Source organism: Tachyglossus aculeatus, chromosome X1, assembly GCF_015852505.1.
Source record: "Tachyglossus aculeatus isolate mTacAcu1 chromosome X1, mTacAcu1.pri, whole genome shotgun sequence".
In the NCBI taxonomy this organism is placed as follows: Eukaryota; Metazoa; Chordata; class Mammalia; order Monotremata; family Tachyglossidae; genus Tachyglossus; species Tachyglossus aculeatus.
The window spans coordinates 98,563,526-98,568,692 of NC_052101.1; the positions used below are offsets into that span (position 1 = coordinate 98,563,526).

The following is a 5,167-nucleotide window of genomic DNA, read 5'->3' on the forward strand; positions in this document are numbered from 1 at the left end:
CATCCATCCATCATCATCCATCAGTGGTATTTACTGAGCGCTTACTGGGTGCAGAGCACTAGTTCAGAGAGCAGTGACCAGAAATCAAATAGTAAAATCAGATTTAAAGAGAAAAGAGGGAGTTTGTGCTAACATAAGCAAAAGTGATGACTGGTACATTGTCATATGGGATGCCAATATGAATAAAATGGAATTTGTGTGCAGGGAAAGGACTATGTGTGATTGTGAACAAGGCTGAAAAATTGCATCTTTGCAATTCGTCTTGTCCTGTCTTATGCTTTTGACTCGTCTCTGACCATAGCGACACCATGGAAACCTCTCTTCCAGAATGCACCACCTCCATCTGCAGTCATTCTGGTAGTGTGTCCATAGAGTTTTCTTGGTCAAAATATGGAAGTGGTTTACCATTGCCTCCTTCTGCACAGTAAACTTGAGTCTCCACCCTCAACTCTCTCTCATGCCCGCTGCTGCCCAGCACAGGGGAGTCTTGACTTGTAGTAGATTGCCTTCCACTCACTAGCCGCTGCCCAAGCTAGGAATGAAATGGGTAGGTCTCTGCGTGACTCTCCCTCCCGTAGTCGAGACTGGTAGAGTAGTGGAAACTCTCCAGGTGCTACCCTGAGAGGGTTTTTCGATTTGTACCGGCTACTAAATGATTCGGTTTGGCTACTAAATCAGAGAGCATCAAGGGGCATGTTATTGGGAGCTTTGCACAATTAATCCAAACCACATTGCTGTGATATGCCACCAGAGGCCAATGTGCATAGTAGGCTTGGATAACTTATTGGATAAGGAGAATAGGAGAAGCGCTTAGTACAGTGCTCTGCACACAGTAAGCGCTCAATAAATACGATCGATGATGATGAGAATCAAGGTAACAGCACCAGAGGAACTTCTATCCTGACAGTGAAAACTTACTGCTTCTAGCCTGATCCTCCTTAGTTTCAATAACTTAATTAGATCACACTGGGCCTATGTTGTTTTCTGAAACCTGCAACACAGAGCTGGGCAAAGGCTGCTTTCAGAGACAAGAGATCCAGAAGAACAAATGGAAGGTATTGCATTTGCTCACTTCTACACCCATATATATGCACATATACCCTTACACCTGTCAAATTATCCAACACAAGCCATTCATTCATTCAATCGTATTTATTGAGTGCTTACTGTGTGCAGAGCACTGTAGTAAATGCTTGGAAAGTACAATTAGGCAACAGATGGAGAAAATCCCTGCCCAAAAAGGGGCTCACAGTCTAGAAGCTGGGCTCAAAGAGCAGTAAAAGTGATGTCAGGCAGGATGAGACAGCCTGATAGGAGGCCTTGAAGAAGACTAAAGTATTTGCTTTGCAGAGTTTGGAGGAGTCATGAAAGGTCGTTAAAGAGTCAGGTTACATAACTGGACTAGCCTGAAATGTACAAGAATAGCTTCACTGGAGACAAGCAGCACATAGCAGAGGGGAAATCAGATGGCAGTGAGAATGCCAATGAAAAGAAGATTGTAGTTGTCCAGGCCGGTGCCTCTGGAGGGTGCTTGAATGTTCTAATGCTGATTTCTCTTTTTAGTTTCCTCCCTGTGAGTGAATGATGGCTGCTTCCTGGCAACCCCTCCTGTTCTGTCAGGTACAGACTGAAGGAAAAATGAATCACAGTGGGAAAATAACCCACTGCCTTCATCATCTCGTGTCCAAGGGGATCGTATAGCCCGCATATTCCTGTGGGCAAATAGAGAAACTCTACCTGGACTGTTGTTGTGCAATGTCACTGTGATGCAAAAGGTACACAAAAGGTCTATTTCCCTTGAATTTTGATTGATAGTATTCGGACCTCATTTAGCAATTAGAATAGAAGGCAAATGATTGCAATATGATGTTTAAACCAGGGAGCATTCACTTAGATTGATAGCATAATAAAAATCCTTATTATAGCAGCTCCGGTCTTGCAGGCATTGTATGAATATTTCCTCTGTTTCCGTTGGTCATAACATGATCATAAAAATGTGCCTGAGGCTGAAATTCAGTGTCAGCCCCCAAAGTGAATTTCTTTATACATTTAGGAGAAAATCTATTCGGTCCTATCTGAGCTACTGAAGTGGAAACAATTCCATTGGACATTTTTAGGTTTGTGGTGAGAATCGGGGGTCTCTCAAGCCCAAATTTGCTTTTCAAATTTACAGTTGTCCCATGCATGTTCCAGTTCATGTTCTTGGGCCACGTTTCTAAGACTGCATCAATAGCATTTAATTACATGCTGGGTTTAATTTGCGGAAGGTCAGCGTGTATAGACCTGGAACATCAGGACATACAAATTAAGCCCTAATTACAAGAATTGTATTTTTATTCTTGAAAATACCATGATGATGAGTCTTGTTTGCCCTAATTTGAGGGGAACAAGTTTTGAGTGACAAGGACTGGAATATTTAAGACTTTTACCACTGTGAGCAGGGAATGTGTCTGTTATACTGTACTCTCCCAAGTGCTTAGTACAGTGCTCTGCACACAGGAAGCATTCAATAAATACCACTGATTGAACAAATTTCTTTGTAACTATAGTACTTGAAATCAATTGAAGCATTCTGTGGCCAAATGGTTTAAAATTTGGGGTCTTTGAAGAAAATGTCTCCCACAGTAAGGCTCCCTATACTAGATCTTATATTTGCCTGGTAGTTTCAGAGTTATGCACGGTGTTTGCCTTCATAACGTGATGAAAGTCCCAGCTGCCCATTCACAATATTGTGTATTGACAGACCACAGTTTATATCAAAGCCCTCTTGAAAAAAATCACCTGCCCTAGGAAGCTTTCCTTCAATTAATTTTCTCTTCCCCAGATCACATCTTCTTAACTACCATCTCAGTAATTAAGCACTCCCAACCATTCATAGCAGTTTTGTGCATAGTAATTTACATACTCTACTTACCTCATCCCTCTGGTGGTGTCTCTGCCCCTTATTGCTGCAAGGATTCCTTAAATTTCTCAAGTAACTCTTTTCTGTTTAATGGTACTGAAACCATGACAAACCCTTAGTCTAATTACTTCTTACATCTTCTTACATATAATTTTGGATAAATTTCTCAATTACCTGTGGAAATGGGAGCAGGGATAACATGGGTAATTAAAAGCCACATAAATCTCACTTAGGCAATACTTACAACCTCTTCCCTGTCAAAAGTTTTACATGAGTGGCTACTGAATAGCAGATTTAACCAAATTCAGTATCATTTTTTAAATTTTCTCTTTTCACCTGCTAATGAGCAATGAAATAACCAAAAATCAGTCAGCAGAGGTGGAGCAAATGGAATAATGTGCAGCTAGAAAATCAGTGACTGAGTAATTGAAAATTAATTATCTCTAGCATAGTGGCTAAGTCTGCTCATGTAGCCAGAGTTTCTGAGCAGATTCCTAACAGTAGAAATATCTGATTTTGATCCAACCCTGCATGGGGCAAAAGAAACTCGGACATCACCAATTATCTCCAGGGTTGGTGCCAGGAAAACAAAAGAAATGTTTCAGAGGCACACACCACTTTTCCTGCCAGGGAAGCATTCATTAGCATATCTGCTCATCTGTTAATTGCTCCATTACACTCAAGGTTTTGAGAATCCTGGTGTCATTGATTCTCTAAACTGGTAGACCAACTGTGTTCCAGGACCTTTTGTTTGTGGTCCTAGCTTGTCCTTGTGGATTACATTTAGTGGCAGGAAGACAGTGTAGAACAGTCTGATGTTATCCCACTCTTAAGTGTTTACTGTGTGCCAAGCACCATACCAAATGCCAGGGTAGTTACAAGCAAGTCGGGTTGGACACAGCCCCTGTCCGATATGGGGCTCACAGTCTTAATCCCCATTTTGCAGATGAGGTAACTGAGGCACAGAGAAGGGAAGTGACTTGACAAAGGTCGCACAGCGGACTAGTGGCGGAACGAGGATTAGAATTTAGGTCCGTCTGAATCTCAGGCCCGTATTCTCTCCATTAGGCCACACTGCTACTCACACTGCTCAGTCACCTTGCTCCAGGGGTTGTCAGACTTTTAATTTAAATGTCCACTAGTACTGGGTGGTTTAGGGTAGATACAATCAAGTTTAAAGTCTCAAAGAGAAGCAGCATGGCCTATGGAAAGAGCACAGGCCCGGGAGTCAGACGAACTGGGTTCTAATCATGACTCTGCCACTTACCTGCTGTGTGGCCGTGGGCAAGTCATTTAATATCTCTATGCCTCAGTTCCCTCATCTGCAAATAGGGGATTCTAAACCTGTTCTTCTTCTTACTTAGACTATGAGCCCCATGTGGGACCTGATTATCTTGCAGCGTGGCTCAGTGGAAAGAGATCGGGCTTTGGAGTCAGAGGTCATGAGTTCAAATCCCAGCTCTGCCAATTGTCAGCTGTGTGCCTTTGAGCAATTCACTTCACTTCTCTGTGCCTCAGTGACCTCATTTGTAAAATGGGGATGAAGACCGTGAGCCCCCTGTGGGACAACCTGATCACCTTGTAACCTCCCCAGCACTTAGAACAGTGCTTTGCACATAGTAAGCACTTAATAAATGCCATCATTATTATTACCTCAGTGCTTAGTACAGTGCTTGGCACATAGTAAGTGCTGAACAAATGCCACACTTATTCATTATTATTATTATCATCAAATCCAGCCCCATCTCCAAGCCGCTCCAGAAACCCTGCTGTCAGCCCATCAGTCTGATAACCAAGAGAACATTTCCAACATTGCCACCACCCTCCCTCCCCACTCTCTGTACTTGCCCTGATTTGCTTTGGGGATTTTTCACCCAAGAACTTAGTACAGTGCTTTGCACATAGTAAGCCCTCAATAAATATGCTTGATTGATTAATTGATTAGGGCAGATCCCCTGTTTGTTCTTCCTCTCTCTTCCCAAGCAAGCCTCTTAATTGACCCTTGCTCCAAATTCTTCCAACTTTGACTCATTGTTCATGCATTTCACTCAGCCTGTAGTATCCTTCCCTCCTCGCCTTAGCTTCACCTAAGCACATCCCTCCTCTCCTTAAAAGTCTTTCTTAAAAGCCACCTTCTCCAGAAGGCATTCCTGATTCAACCCCTACATTCCCAGCCATACTATCCTATCAGACACCTCCAAACTTGTGTATTTATCGGTTTACAATCAATGGTATTTATTGAGGGCTTGCTGTGGGCAGAACACT

General features: G+C 42.6%; 1 non-coding gene across 1 annotated transcript; it reads right to left on the reverse strand.

Annotated features, from left to right (window-relative positions):
* Nucleotides 1-490: 490 nt before the first annotated feature.
* LOC119920502 lies at nt 491-628 on the reverse strand. The gene has a single exon (XR_005448244.1). It is a non-coding gene; the product is annotated as a small nucleolar RNA SNORA7 (small nucleolar RNA).
* Between the last annotated feature and the right edge of the window lie 4,539 nt (nt 629-5,167).